Source organism: Myotis nattereri (assembly GCF_964212035.1).
Source record: "Myotis nattereri genome assembly, chromosome: 12".
NCBI lineage: Eukaryota > Metazoa > Chordata > Mammalia > Chiroptera > Vespertilionidae > Myotis > Myotis nattereri.
The window spans coordinates 64,256,633-64,271,227 of NC_138087.1; the positions used below are offsets into that span (position 1 = coordinate 64,256,633).

The window sequence follows — 14,595 nt, forward strand, 5'->3', positions numbered from 1 at the left end:
TCTGCAGACTACAGCCCGTGCCGAATGGGGCACAGCCACGCCCGTTGAGTCAGGTGTTGTCTGCAGCTGTTTTTGTGTCCAAGGGCAGAGCTGAGTCCATGAGACAGAGATTGTGTTCCTTTGCGGAACAGGTTTGCCAACCCCCACACGAGAGGTAGAGGTTATAGGATGTAAGGTAGAACATGGACTCCTTATACAAAAGAGCGGGAGAAGGAGGAGAGACAGGGAGAGAGACGTCACTCAGAGTGTTCAGGAAGCCCCTCGTTCCCTAACAAACACGAAGCCCGGCATTTAGGTAGGTGCCTTGGCACTTCCCGTCTTCTGCTTGATGGCGGGAATCTCCCAGAGATCAAACGCAGGGCCCCGAGCCCCAGGACCCGGGCTGGCATTAGTCAGTAACACTGTAGGGAGGCAGACATCTCAAAATGAGCAGACATTTCACAAGGCATCCAGCTGGGGCTTTGCAGATAGATACCTTCCCCATTAAAAAGAACGAAGTGGCATCACTTAACGTAATTTTGTTCGTTTCTTGGATAGCATTTTCCTTTTGCAAGTTGGTTGCTGTCCCGTGTCAAAAAGGCAAGTGAGAAGCGTAAGTATGTGATACTAGGCATGCCATTTGCCAAGCTTCCGATTTCCCCTTGTACTTTTTATAACTTAGACCTTTACCGTCTATCAGCAGAGGTTCTTCCGTTTTCACCCTGATCGGGAACTCGCCTGGAACAAATGCTGATAAGATCATGGAAAGTGCCAGAACCAATGAGAAGGGTGGAACAGGTCCCCCTGCCCATTGTGTGTAGGGCAGCCCAGGGGGGCTGAGCCAGTTCAGAGAGATGCATGGGTCTCACAGGCCCTCGCTAGAACCAATTCCCTCTCCTTGTCTCAGGGTGTCATCCGCTGCCCAGGAGACAGCCTAGAGCCCTGTGAGGCTGTGGAGGGGCCCAGGGGACCCATCGCCTGTGATCAGAGCTGATTGAGGCCCTACTCAGGCCCTACTATTCCTTGTTCTCTTCACTCAGAGGCGTTATTGGTGGAGGCTGCGTAGAAGGAACCCTTTCTAGGGATGATCTTTCTCTTAACTATGGTCTTTTTGAATTTTGAAATGTAGTGTAGCAGTGAGGCATTTAAACACATTTTTAAAAGCACCAAACTTGTTTACCTTAGATCAAAGCCAGATTTGGTTTGACCTGCATTCGAGGTGTTTTTGGTGATTCCATACTCACCCCGCACCTCATCCCCCGTTGTTAATCCCCCATGTCCTAGGGTAGGAAACAGTAATCTAAACTAATTAGAAAAAAGGGGGCCTCCCAGGAGGGGAAGAGAAATGAGACAGCAGCTGGTGAGGATGGTAAATGCTACAGGGAGAAAGCAGCCGTGCCTCCTGGCAGCCAGGTGCTCAGTACACGCCCTACAAGACTTTATATCCCAAACCCTACCAACCTGTGGCTGAAACCCAGACTTTGAAGAGCAAAGAAAGCAAGGACTTAACTGCTAAACTAGCAAAGTGACTAATCCAGTGCTGTCTTCTAACAAAATTTAACCAAATAGCTTACTACTTCAGACTGATGACGGAAGAGCTCAAACCAGCTTAAGCTGTAGCAAATGCTTGCAGCCTGGACATGAGACCACCACATGCCCAACAACGATTTTCCACCTTGGCTGGCGTTCAGATTGCCTGGGAGCATTTATAGCCTCCAGTGCCAGACCAATAAGATCACAGCCTCTGGAGGTGGGGCCTGGGCTGGGTACTTCTTAATGTCCCTTAGGTGATCTTAATGGTCATCTAGGGCTGTGACTGTGGGGAGAGTTAAGGTCAAGGTGTGGAGTCACCCAACTGGCTCATGCGTGTTAAGCACTGGATGAGACTGGGAGCCAGATGTTGGACACAATTAGGTCAGGGCACCAATGACACAGAATTGATAGCTAGAAATCTTGCCCCAGACTGCAGCCCTGACTCGGGAGGGTTCCCAAGGGAAATAAACACATTGGGCAGAGGAAAGTGAAATACCTCTATTCTGAGCCAGTCTAAGTGTGAATCCCCACCCGCCTGCCTGCCCTTCGTGCCTCTCCCATGGCGGGTCTCTGGCTCAAGGCAGCGTGGCAGGAGTGAGAGTGAGGAGAGAAGGACAAGATGAGGTGAAGAGAAAGAAAGGCAGTGGATCTTGGATGGGCTTGCTTTGATTTTATTCCAAGTGGAAAAGGAAGTCATTGGATAGTTCATTAGATGTCATCTTGCTTAGCCAATCATTTGCTGTTTGATTTTTTTTTGGTGTTGCATATATCTCTGTGTTGACTATTCTTTATAAAAATCTTTGAACATAACAAAGATAATTTTCTCTGGGCAAATTCTTTTTAAATATTTTTATTTTTATTGATTTCAGAGATGAGGGAGAGGGAAAGAGAGATAGAAATATCAGTGATGATAGAGAATCATTGGTCATCTGCTTTCTGCATGCCCCATACAGGGGATGGATCCTGTAACCGGGGCTCATGCCCTAACTGGGAATTGAACTGTGACCTGGTTTCACATCGGCTGGGCAATGCTTTATGTTTTTAAAGTCCTTTCTGATACTAAAATGAGATAGTCACCGTATTTTCTCACCTTCCTTCCTTCCTTCCTTCCTTCCTTCCTTCCTTCCTTCCTTCACACCTTTCTCCCCCCCCCCCCGCCCCTCTCTTTCTTTATTTCTTTCTTTCTTTTGCCTGAGTCCATCTAGACATTACTTTGGCAGGTGGAAAAGTTTGTATTTTCTACCATGTTGGATAACAACCACCAGAGAAGGAATAAACACTCTTTTGTTATGGATAAACGGGCACAATTTGGCAATGTGGCAATTCTAACATGTGAGGCGAACGTGATAACGCATCAATTCTGACATGAACAGTGCAAGGAAGAGAGATGCAAATTCGATTCCTCCTAGAAAACTGATGGAGTTAAAATAGCCTTCTGTGCATAAGGTAGCAAATTATCTTTTTTTTTTAACCTGAAAAGACAGAGTAATAGTCTATAATAAGGACAGATTACCTGGATATGTTCTAAGAATAGCTTGCAATTATTAACAAAATAGTAGCTATTTTGTCTCATTTAAAATCCCCCTGGGTCACGTAGGATATGGCTAATAAGGGGGGAAACTGTCAAAACTCTTATTAGTTGCTGGAGTCTTATTTTCACCTCAGATTTATATAATGTAAAACACAGAGAAGATGTTTTTTGGGGAGGACAATTTGGCCCTATTAAAGTTTAAAATGCTCCAATTCTGGAAATGTATCCTATGGATACAGTCACAAAAGTCCTTCTAAGGTGTATGTAGAGGAAGGTTCATTGCATCTCTGTTTATAATAGCAAGTAAAACACTGTCACCAGCTCAGTCATCTCTCAGCAGCAGGCTAGCAAAATAAACTCAGGTGCATCTGTGAGCTGCCTGGCAGAAGTGACAGAGGAGGCGGGACTCCCTGTGCTGGGGGTAGGAAAAGCTCAGCGATACATCACTAAGTGAGAAGAAAGGGAGCTGGAAAGCAGGAACTACATGGTATCATTCCTTTTACGTAAAGAATAAAGATCCCGCCAGGTCAGTGTGGCTCCATGGTTGAGCATTGATTTCCAGCCAGGGCACATGCCCAGATCGCAGGTTGATCCCTGGTGGGGGTCCTATAGGAGGCAGCCAATCAATGGTTCTCCCTCATCACTGTTTCTATCTTTCTCTCTCTTTCTCTCTTTCTCTCTTTCTCTCTTTCTCTCTTTCTTTCTTTCTTTCTTTCTTTCTTTCTTTCTTTCTTTCTCTCTCTCTCTCTCTCTCTCTCTCTCTCTCTCTCTCTTTCTCTCCCCCTTCCTCTCTCTAAAATCAATAAAAACATTTTTTTAAAAGATCCTTATGGATAATATGTTGGTATATTTATATTGTCTCCCAAGTAGGGTACATGCAAAACCTAGAGGAATTGATGGGGGGCGGGGGGGGGGGGTAAGGGGTGAAAAGCCGTTCCTTTTACTTTTTTGTGTATTGTTTGAATGTTCTTATCATGTGTATTTATTAGTTTGATTTGCATTTATTGAAATGCTGTATTTATCTGGACTAGCTGCATTTCCTTCTTCCTACCTTTCTGATAGACATGGATACATAGATATCGATACAGATAGCCACTACATTTTGGCATCTAAAGAAGCAAACAAAAACATGATTGGCAGAAGTCAGGACAGGCGCGTACACCACTGTTTGGAGTTATGCTAATTTCTTGGAGTTTGCCTGCCTTCATGGTCATCAGAATGCCGAATACCGTGTTCTCTTTCTACTTGGGCGCACCGTTTTGCTCTGCCTTTCCAATGCTGTCAGCCTTGTGCCGTGACACCCAGTCGCGTGGTGGCTGCTCTGAGACCTGCAAGGAGCCGAGGGAGCGCTGCTCATGGTGAGGTCCGAGCCCTGTCCACCCCTGCCTCCTGCCCATGGGCATGTCCTCCAGGCCTTGCACGTCCTCCTAGGATTGGACTGTCACTGCAGTGGCTCCCTCTGCCCCCGCCTCTTCTTGCCATCTCATTCCAGGGAGATAGATTCTGATAGCTAGAAGCCCAGGTTTAGAGTCTTCTCTTTTCCTGAGCCCAACATGCTACCTTGAGAGCTTTCCAAACTGCTGCCTCATTTGCAGTAGTCCCTCTCAGGTGGAAAGGCCAAGTGGGAGAGACATGTTTCGCATCGGCCCTCCTTATTAGATCATTCAGTCCCCTGGACATGGACCAGGAAGAACACGGTATAATTCCTTTTATGTAAAGAATAGCCCTAACTGGTTTGGCTCAGTGGATAGAGTGTCAGCCTGCAGACTCAAGGGTCCCAGGTTCGATTCTGGTTAAAGTCATGTACCTTGATTGTGGGCACATCCCCAGTAGGAGGTGTGCAGGAGGCAGCTGATCAATATTTCTCTCTCATCAATGTTTCTAACTCTCTATCCCTCTCCCTTTCTTTCTGTAAAAAAAAAAATCAATAAAATATATTTTTTTAAAAAAAGAATGAGAGATCTCGCCAGGCCAGAGATGGAAATAAACAAATATATTGGCTCAGCAGGCATTGCCGAACGTTTCAACCCAGCCTCGACCTCTTTCTGCTTGGGGTTGGGAAACGCTCCGGGTGTTGTAAGAGGCCTCCTGTTTGGGGGGCAGAGGATTTGACATCAGAGTGTTTTGCATTGTCAACATCTCATTTGTTCTGGGAAGTGTTGGCACATGTGTGGAGGCGGCCAGGCATTCTGTTTCGTGTGTCCGGTGTGGAGTTCAGCCAAACACATGTTAGTAGCCACGACACGTCTGTGTTCATGATAAAGGGCTCTGGAGTCAGACTGTCTGGGTGGCAACCCCTGCTGGCTCCTCCCCAGTGCAGGACCTTGAATACTGAGCCTTAACTATCCTCGTCCATAAAATCAGAGGTGGTAAAGGTACCTACCTCAAAGTGTTCTGACGACTAAGTTTAAAACTGAGGAGGAATCCTTAGAATAGTACCTGGCACATAGCCAGTCACCAGGAAACTTAGTTGCCATTATTATTATTATCATTATTATTTTTACCACCACCGTCATTGCCAGTTTTAGGTTCAACCACGACAGAATGGACTTTGGGTTCCAGGAGTAAGTGGCAGTTGTCGAGGCAAATTCCTAAGCCAAACGAAGGTCCAAAGAAGTACCTTCATTCATCGAGTCTTTGGATTCCATCAGATGTGTTATTTTTGTTGTTCTTCATTTCAGCTTGGCAGTAGCGCCTTAAGACATTCCTATTTCCTTTTTTCATGCTGAGTTCCAATTCTGTTTGACACTTGCCAGTCATCTGATGTTATCTTGATCTCCCTGTGCCTCAGTTTCCTCCTCTGTAAAATGGGGGTAATGATAGTACCTAACTCAGTGGATTGTTGTAAAGATAAGTGTGTAATATGTATCCATCAGAATGGTGCCTGGCACACACAATAAGCACCACGTAAATATCTACCGGCGTTGCTTTATAGATGAGGAAGTGCATTTGTGACCATCTAGAACGTGAAGTCGTTGTTCTTCTTAGCATCGTGGAATCTTAGAGCGAAGCTGGTCCAACCTCATTTCACACGTGGGGAATCTATGGCCCAGGAACAGTAAGGGGCTTGTCTAAGTCACCCAGGTCTCCTGACTCCAGGTCAGTGCTCGTGTGGCTTCATGGTGGGAATAATGCAATGTGTTCAGAGTGATGATATGGAGATTCTGCAGGGGAACTCAGCTATGTTATTTCTAACATTGAGGACTTCCACAGAGTTCTCTACCACGTTACCTGTACAGAAAGTGGTCAATCTTATCACCACCGTAGGTTATCAATATGATATCAAGGGGCAGATCTTACTTTCTCATTAGAGCTGTATCATACCATGCTCCTTCGTGGTCTTCAGAGAAAAATACTTGGTCTTTGGCAAAGAATTTGATGTTATGAACATTAAAGTGAAAATATAGCTATATATTAAAGCGATTATTTAGATAGTAACACGGTGGGTAGACCTTTAAAATAGATCTCAGATATAACCCACTTGTATCTACAAAATACTTCAAACTAAAACTATGCTGTGTTAGGCATCAGAATTGTTGCTAATAGGCTAGCTATACTAACTGTTACTAACTGTAATTAGTAACAATTTTGCATCTAACCTCTCTATGATGTTTCTTAAAGGTTTAGGTGATAAAGTATTCTTTCAAAAACCACTAGTGACATTTGAAGTAATAAATGTCTTCTTTTCCTACCTAAAATTCTTCCTCTTGACTTTGTAATTTGTTACAAACAAAACAAAGCAGGCAGTTCCCTCTTTGACTAATAGATGGTAAGTTCAAGGCCAAGTTGAATAAAAGAGAAGTTACCTAAATGGAAATGCTGGTCAAAACTAAGCAATGAGGAATGAATAGAATTCTCTACCTCACATGGGATGTTGTCGGTTGAATGGGTGCATGACTAGGAAGAACAGGGTGATGATAGGAAATCTACTTGCCCTTTTGACCAAGCCTTTTAAGCCGACTCCGGGTTCTGCTCCTTAGTTTTGTAGGGTCAGAAAATCACTTACCAACTTAGCTTTCAATACCCTCATCTACAGACCCACGTGCCATTTTATTCACTTACATGGATGGACATTGCAGGGGGCCTACCAAGTAGCATCTCTCCATTTAGCTCACAACGTGGGAAGCCTGAATATAATAGAATCATGATTGGTGACCTTGAAGTCAGAGCCAGGAGAAAGTTTTAATATCTAACGGCATTGAGATCAGATAGCTGATCTCTCGTTAGGTTGTGTCTGCTAAGCAAACTCAACATTCAAGTTAGCCGGACAGGCTCTTCGGCAAAGCTGGGTGGGTGCCTCCATGATCATTTTATGCTCGATCACTCAGCTTCTCGGTTTTCAGACAGACCACCCTCCTTTTCTGTGCTCAGATATATAAATAGCATGGTTCTGCAGCAGCATTAAACAGGTCATTATAATCCAACCATGACTGCGAGGGCATTCTGCTTCCTTAATAGAAAAAGCTCATCGGGTCCCCATTGGCAGCTTGCTTTTCCATAATGTAATTCTCAGAATGTCACCTTACTCCGAAGCATAACCTATATAAAACCTGTCATGCTGGCGAGCCGATTTCAGCAAAACGTCATGTTCGAAGAATCGTCGTCTGGAAGGCAAAAGTCCAGTGTCCCTTCTGGACTCTTTTGGAGAACAGCAAACGGGATTGATTGATTTTCTAGTGTTAATATCTCAGCCCCTTTATTTTTAAACTCTTGAATTTTCAAAACTGTCCACCAAGCCCTTTTGGTTCTTTTTTTTTTTTTTTTTTTGTTAATCCTCACCTGAAGATATTTTTCCATTTATTTATTTATTTATTTATTTATTTATTTATTTTAGCGAGAGAGTGGAAGGGAGGGGGAGAGACACAGAGAGAGAAACATCCATGTGAGAGAGACACATTGACCGGTTGCCTCCTGCACGCATCCCAACTAGAACCGGGAACACACCTGCAACTGAGGTACGTCTCCTTGACCGCAATCAAGCCCCGACCCTTCAGTTCGCAGGCCGACACTCTATCCACTGAGCCAAATCGGCAAGGGCTGGTTCTTTTTTTTTTCATCCCTTCTCTCCTTTTCTCGGTCTTTGATCTCCCCCTGGCTCCCTACCTACCATATCCCCCATTCCCTTTCCAAGTGCAGGCTATTTAAAACAGTCTGTATCGTGCTTTTTTTTTTTTTTTCCAGCACTCTACCCCTTTCTCTGATTGTGCTTTGTGAAATCCATGTGAGGGGAAGGACACACAGGTCCCTTTAGCTCACAATGGGGAGGTGTCAAAGCAAAACTCTCTTTATCTAGAGCGTAACGTTTAACATTTAACATATTTTCTTTCCCCTCTTATCTAGATGATAGCAACAGAGCTTTGAGTAGGTCTTCTGGTTCTTCCCACTGCTGTGTCCGGGGCTCTAGGCATCAGCTCAAGTGAGAGTGGCCTCCGCAGAGGAAAGGACACACTGGCTCTCTGCCTTGCTCTGTCCAGGCCGCTCCGCCTCTTCCCCTTTCTCCAGGTTCCTCAGAGGCTCCCTTGGGACCCTCCCCAGCCTCCCCCTTGCATTTCCCAACACCTGGGTCACAGCACAGCGGGCAGGAGAGAACAGGGCTTCTGCTGAAGCACACCAAAGTGGGCATAGACTTCTTAACTGCTTTTTTGGTTTGTTTTTAAAGAATATTCAATGATACGAAAAAATTTGAACTTGTTTAAAATCAGTATATACCCAACGTAGAATAACAATCTTGTAAAAGAGAAATGCGTTGGCAGCTACATTCACCGGAAAACTAGGAGGAAATACACCAGAATGTTCAAGGTGATTGATGGCTACATTTAATACCTGTCGTCCCATCGCACTTACGAACCACCTTTGAACAGTGAGCTCCCTTCTCTGCGGGTACTCCTTACTGTACTGAGAGTTTGCAGTTTCACAATGTCGCAATACTTCCAGAAAATACTTGCCAGGAAAATACATAATTTACAGAACGGCAACGAAAAGTGGCTTGCGGGGCCTCCCAGGGAGTGGAGGGGTCTGGAAGTCTTCCTAATGGATTGAGATTACTTCATTTCAGATGTCCCATGAGGCACATTTTCCCTGAATGGTTTGCTACTGTCAGCTCATTACACTTTCCCTGGAATTTCCACTTCCCCCAGATCTTCTCCCCAGGATGAGTTTCCCGTGATTCTTTCTCAGAATCAGCTTTTTCAACAAGTTTCCGCATATGCGTAACAATATCGGTCTATTCCATATGGGCTAATGTCTTCACCAGAAAGAGACTTCTGGTTTTATAGACGGACGGCTCATGTGTTTTCAATGATACATTTTCCTGCCATGAAACCATGAGAGCAGACTCAGAATGCATTGGAGTGAGGACTACGGACAAACAGAAACATGATCAGGAGAGCAAGTATCTTGTTCAGAGGGACTTACGGAGCTTCTATCCCGTGTCTTCATCATGCAGCACTCCAGGCTTTGGAGATGCATCAGCCAAGATCCTTGTCCTTGAGGAGCCTGTAGTTTAGAAGAAGGAGATGTGCACACAGTTCAGTGTATAAAGTGTTAAAGTGCTCACGGTGCTGATGTAGAAAGATCCACAGCCTAGGAATGGATGAAAGAAGGAGGGAGTGATCAGTTCTGTTTGGAGGAAGCAGAAGAGGCTTCTGTATTTGCCAGGACTCTTTGAGTTGCAAGTGACAGAAACACCACTCAAACGCATGTAAGCAAAGGGGAGATTTGTGATGGTATATCATTTAGGAAGTCCAGAGATGGCTCTGGCTTTATGTGTAACCAGATCTGGGACTCAGACTATGTCATTAGAATCCTTCTTTCTCCGTCTTTCAGCTCTGCTTTTCTCTGCAAGCCGACCTTTCTCCAACGTGGATGCATCTCTCCTGTGTGGCTTGGAAATTGCCTCAGATGTTCATCATCCCAGCTTATCCTTAGTGGAAAGGGAGCTTTTCCCTCCCAGTATTCATGTGTCTTTCCCTAGAAATGTCTCTTATTGGTCCTGCTTGCGTCCTGTAGCCACATTTAGACCAATTGCTATTGCAGTGAGATAAGGTAGTACGATTGGCCTAACCTGTGTCACATGCAAGTCCTGGTGGCAGAGATGAGCTGGGCTACGTGTGACTAACTATGGCTGGCATTCCCACCGTGCCCCTGACAGTGAGGGTTGGTGGATTCTCTGAGAGAAGGAAGGCTGGGCAGATGACCAGTCTAGCTTCATTGATATTTAAGCTATATTGTCAAAGAAGAAGAATTTTTTTGTCAGATGAAGCAGTGAGGGAAACCCATTTTCATTAGAGGAAGCAGTAAGAACAAAACCAGGAAAGCACGAACCAGCTTTGTAGATCAGGAAACTACAATGGTTTGTGGAGGTTGGAGCATATGGTTTGGGGGTGTCATGGCTTCAGATGAAGCTGTGAGATAGAGAGGGGCCTCATTGGCTAGGCTAAGGAACTTGCTCTTTTCACTGCATGCAATGGGAGACATTCGGGGATTTTAGGCAAAGGTTGGTCACAGTCAGATTTCCATTTTAGAATATCACTCTGACAGCAACACAGAGGGTGACTTGCTCAGAGACAATACCTAAGAGCTGGAAGACTAGTGAGAAACCCCTGCAATGTCCAGATGGAAGTGGGGTAGAAGCAGTTAAGCGCTACAGATCACTAGAGACACTAATGTAGACTAGTCTGCATGTGCAGGTGGGGAGGTGCAGGAGAGTATTGAGGTGGTAATAAAGGGTATGGTGGGGAAGCAGAAGATGTGGAAAAAGACAAGCAGAATCAAAGGACTTGATCTTTCAAGAAAGGGAAGTTCCTAGGACAACTAAGATTCCTGACTTGTATAGTCATCGCTGAGATGAGGAATACAGAAGGAACAGGTGTGAGAGTAGGGGAGGAGGGATGGCTGAGATGATGACCACAAGGATTGAGTTTGAGGGACTGGATATGAACAGTCGGGAGCTGGACGTGGGGGTCTGGAGCTCAAAGGAGAAATTGAGGTTGAAAACGTAGATCTGCAAGTTATCGCTTACGTAGGTTGTATAGATGATGAGAGTAAAGGAAATCATGTAGGCTGAATGTCCAAGCATCAGTGGTTTTGCCTTGATTAAGGGAAGGGGCAGCCTGGGAAGCAGCAGACTAGTTAGATGAGAAGCACAGCTAGGACCTCAGGAGTCCAAGCAAGCAAGCGTCAGGAACGCTGGGGTACCCGGCTTGAACTTGCTATACTTGAATTTGCTATACTTTAGCTCTAATTCTGCACAGAGGATGAGTGCACATCTTACATCCTATCTAGTTAGGAGTGACTTCAGGACCTAACTCTATCACTGTGGAGTGGGACTCAACTAATCAAATAATTCTGTAACAGCCATAGATGGGGCCAAGTTCAGGGACCAAGTCCAGGGTTCTCCTCTGACAGAACACAAAAGTGAACATGCTGATGCTGATTGCTGGTTGCATATGTTAACAACTGGCTCTTTTCAAGCTTTAACTCAATAAGGAGTTCCCTCAGGGAATATATGAATACAGCACAGATGGGAAAGTACTCTTTTCCCACTATTGCCGGTTCCTACACCAGCACTCCTTGGTCTGTGTGGCTCAAAGCCAAGACACCCCCTTGCCTCATCCCCTAGATCCAATTAGTCCTGAGTCTCATCAATTTTGGTTATTATATTTGTCCTCTTCTTTCCTTTCTGATTGAAACAGCCTAAGGTAGGGTGAGCTTGTTAGTCTATCCATCCCCACCACATCCTGGGTGAATGTAGCATCCTACTAAGACATTTAATGATATTTTCATCCACAGGTCAGAAAACTCTGACCATAGGCTCAATCTGGCCTACCATTTGTGTTTGTAAACAAAGACTTATTTATTAGAACACAGCCTACACATTTATTTATATATTGTCTAAGGCTGTTTCACATGGCACTGGCAGCATTGAGTTGTTGCAATAGAGACTGTATTTCCTGCAAAACCTAACATGTTTACTGTTTGGCCCTTTAAAGGAAAAGTATCTCAACCCCTATTAATCTATCCTATAACCAGTGCCAGATTAATGTTCAAAAAATGTCATTTCACTATATCACTCTCTCGCTTAGAACTCTACAATGACATTGCATTGTCCACACACTGAAATCCCAGTTTGTTGTCCTGACATTCAAGGCCCTCAGTGATCTAGTCCTGGCCAAACTTTTGAATCATTGCTCTCTACTCCTAAAGGCAAGCCCAGCATCCAGTTATATTTCCCTGCTCATTGTCCCTGGAATCTGAAGTACATTTCTGCCCTTGCTTGCACAGTTCTCTTTGCCTGGAATACACTACCAGTTAATCTACCTAATTCCTACCCATTCTTAAAAAACTAAATTAATCTGCATCTTTCATGATTATATCTGTTCGCAGTGACCATCAGTGAGTCTACTGCTCAAGCGTGTAAAGATTCGCTACCCGAAACATCTGGTAATATTTGTTCTGTTCAAGACATGATTCACCAATATGGTGGTGGGCAACTGTGGAGTGAGGACTTTCTTGTTAAACAAAGACACAGAGGTGGGATAGCTTAGGAAAGGTTTGCAAATGACCAAGTAATTAGAACATTGTCTTAGTCCCTACTGTAGACTGGGTAGCTTATCAACAACAGAAATTTATTCCTCACAGCTCCGGAGGCTGGGAAGTCCAAGATCAGGGTGCCAGCAGGTTCAGTCTCTGGTTGGGGCTGGCTTCCTGGTTCACAGGCGGTGTCTTTTTACTGTGCCTTCACAGGGAGCAAGGGGGAAAGAACTCGCTGAGGTCTCTTTTATAAGGGCACTAATTCCGTTCATGAGAGCTCCATGCTCATGACCTAATCACCTCCCAAAGGTCCCACCTCCTAATATTATCACATTGGGGTTTAGGTTTCAACCTATGAATTTTGGGGAGGATACAAATATTCAGTCTATAACGAACACACAACCCTCAATGAACATTTGTGGAATTATGGAGTCATCAGCATCTTGTATTCTTGACATACTATATCTTGGCTCTGTATTTAAGTGTAGGACCATTCATATCCTGATAGTTAATGAGAATGAATGATAAAAGTCCAGTAAACCTACTCTGGAGAAATCCTAGACTGTAGAGACAGTGGCTGGTTCTGGAGGTATTTGCTTTTTCATGTGGTAACTCTGAGTGGCTGGACAGGTGGCTTTTCCTCACTGGGCCTCACTTTTCTTGCCTACTGTCATATATTGCGTGTTCTTGGACATACCCTGGGATTAAACAGCGTCAATGATGTACCATTATTTAGAATATTTTTGGTAAATAGTAAGTTTCTAAAATATTCTCGGGCCTTGCTTTGGCAAGGAGGTGATGTCCCTGATTTGGATATTACATCCCAGAAATATTATAAGCTATTTCTTAAGATCTGGGCATTGCACAGAGAACTTGGTTATAACACAAATTATTACTATGTGGATTTGAATAGCAATGGTGTGAGCATACCCCCAGAAACATAGCAACTACATAAAATAAAAGCTCCTGTTGACACAGAGAACAGCAGCCAGCCTTCTACGTTATTGTCTTCTCCAGGATTTGGCTATTGTGTTGTAAAATGCCATTATGTCTGGTCTAACAAGCATCTCCCTGCATATGTGAGTGAGGCAAAATAATTCAGGGCAGTAGCTGTCTCAGCACGTTGGAAAGAAAACATGGGACAAGTAAACTAGCATAAGGGAAAGCCTTTCTGTTCTTAAATTAATCACATTCATATGCTGCTTGTTTGTTAAACATTTTTTAAATTTTCAATTACATTTGACACACAATATTATATTAGTCTCAGGTGTACAGCTTAGTGATTAGACCTTTCTATAACTTATGAAGTGATCGTTGTACCCATCTGATGCCATACATAGTTGTTACAATATTATTGACTATACTCCCTATGCTGTACTTTACCTGACTGCTTTTGTGACTGACAATTTGCACATCTTAATCCCTTTTCACCCACTTCTCCCAACCTCCCTCTTCTGGCCACTGTCAAAGTGTTCTCTGTATCTATATGTCTGTTTCTGTTTTGTTTGTTCATTTATTTTGTTTCTTAGATTCCACATATAAGTGAAATCATATGGTATTTGTCTTTGTCTGACTTGTTTTACTTAGCACAATATCCTGTAGGTCCATCCATGTTGTCACAAAGTCAGGGTTTCATTCTTTTTTATGGCTGAGTAATATTCCAATATATCTTCTTTACCCATTTGTCTACAAATGGGTACTTAGGTTGCTTCCATATCTTAGCTATTAAAAATAATGCTGCAATGAACATAGGGATGCATATGCATTTTTGAATTAGTGTTTTGGGTTTCTTGGATACCCAGTCATATGATGATTATTGGTTACATTTGCAGCATATGAGGAGAAAAGTATTAAGTGTGCACTCCAATAGAAAGGGTATGCTGTGAATACAAGGGAAATACACCCCTTCAAAACCAATTTCTAGGCATTACTTAAAAGTAATATGTGCCAATAAGAATAATAGCAAATAACATTTATTGAGTGTTTACTATGTGCCAGGCATTGTTTGAAGTCCTTTACAT

The 14,595-nt window shown here is 43.8% G+C and overlaps 1 protein-coding gene across 2 annotated transcripts in view; it reads left to right on the plus strand.

The window, feature by feature from the left end:
• The window catches only part of PALM2AKAP2 (PALM2 and AKAP2 fusion), a 225,707-nt gene that overhangs the window by 149,616 nt on the left and 61,496 nt on the right, over window positions 1–14,595 (plus strand). The window lies entirely within an intron of this gene.